This window comes from Corvus brachyrhynchos, unplaced genomic scaffold (assembly GCF_000691975.1).
Source record: "Corvus brachyrhynchos isolate BGI_N302 unplaced genomic scaffold, ASM69197v1 scaffold555, whole genome shotgun sequence".
In the NCBI taxonomy this organism is placed as follows: domain Eukaryota; kingdom Metazoa; phylum Chordata; class Aves; order Passeriformes; family Corvidae; genus Corvus; species Corvus brachyrhynchos.
The window spans coordinates 191,952-193,901 of record NW_008238357.1 but is presented as its reverse complement, the minus strand read 5'-3'; positions in this window follow the sequence as shown (position 1 = coordinate 193,901).

Below are 1,950 nucleotides of genomic sequence, written 5' to 3'. Positions count from 1 at the left end.
CGAGGGGTCTGCACAGCACGGTGAGTGCGCGGGGACGGGGCACGGACACGGGGAGGCTGGGGCCGGGACAGAGGAGTGGAGAGATGGACATGGAGGACCGGGACACGGACATGGGAGGACCGGGACTGGGACTGAGACAGGGGAGAACGGGGCAGGGTCACGGGAATGCTGGGAGCGGGATGCGGGAGGACCGGCACACAGACACAGGCACTGGGACTGGGACAGGTGTATGGTGGGACAGGGACATGGAGGACCAGGACACAGACATGGGAGACCAGGGCAGGGACTTGCTGGGGGGACCGGGATGGGACATGGGGGACCGAAAAGGGGCCACGGATGAGCTGGAATGGGACAAGGAGAAATGGGATCAGGAAGTGGGGGCAAGCGACAGGTACATGAGGACACTGGGATCGGGACAGATGCATGGAGGGACAGGGTCACGAGGGACAAGGACCAGGACATGTGGGACCAGGACATGGACATGGGAAACCAGGACACAGACACAGGGCCACTGAGATTAGGAGAGGATTGGGAGGAACGGGGACACAGGGGACCAGGACTAGGATGTGAGGGGATCAGGATACAGGAGACCAGGACAGTGACATGGGGATACTGCGACCAGGATGTGGGGGTCCAGGAGACAGACATGGGGGACTGGGACTGGGATGCAAGAGAACTGAGACTGAAACAGGTCGCTGGGACCAGGACAGGTGCATGCAGGGACACAGGAGACCAGGACCAGGGTGGGGGGGATCAGGAAAGGGACACAGCCAGACCCGGACACAGGGGCAGGTGCATGGAGAGATGGGGATGGGGACTAGGGGGACCTGGACCAGCACCTGGGGAACCAGGACACAGGGCATCAGGACAGGAACATGGGGAACTGGAACAGGGACACAGAGGCACTGGGATCAGTACAGGGACATGGTGTAACCAGGACATGGACCTGGACTGAGAGCAGGGAACCAGGACCAAGAAACTTGGAAACAGGACAGGTGTGTAGAGGGACCAGGACAGAGACACGGGAGATTAAGGCCAGAACAGGGACACTGGGACCATGCTGTGGGGAACTGGGACACGGATACAGGGGACAATGGGGACAGGGACATGAGGGATATGGGGGCACTAGGCCTTGGAGAGGTACATGGAAGGATTGGCACACAGATCCAGGGAAACAGGGCAGGGATGTGAGAGGACTAGAACAGACACAGACGTGAGGGGACTGGGACCAAGATGTGGGAAATACCAGGACTAGGACACTGGGACCGGTACAGGTGCATGGAGGGACTGGGGCAGGAACAGTGGGGCAGGGTCACAGGTGACAGGGATGTGGGAGGACCAGGACAGGGACATAGAAGACACAGAGAATAACAGGAGCACCTGGACCAGGACAGAAGGGTACCAGGATCAGGACAAGGATATGGGTGACTGGGATTAGGACAGGGACAAAAGGCAGGCAGTACTGGGACTGGACAGGGATAAGAAGGGGCTGGGAACAGGGCAAAGACATGGTGGGATTGGGACAGTGACATGGGGCAGGACCAGGACAGAGACAAGGAACATGTGGATACTGGGACAAGAACAGGGATGTGGGGGTACCAGGACCATGCAGACACATGGGGACACCACATTCAGGACAGGGGTATGGGAGTACTGGGACCAGGAGAGGGACAAGGGACATGGGATGGATTTGAACCACCATGAGGGACACAGGACTAAGGAGATATGTATAGATGGAACCAGGACTGGGGGCAGGAGAGGGCATGTGGGAGCACAGGGATGGAGACAAGAGGGTCTGTCACTTGGTCCGTGGGGCACTGGAGACACTGGAGATCCCTCCAGCTGCCCTGTGCTCCCGTCCCTCCCACAGGTGTCAAGGAGGAGCCGGTGAAGGAGGAGCTGGTGGAGGTGAAGACTGAGCAGTTCCACGGCCCCGCTGCCGACAGCATT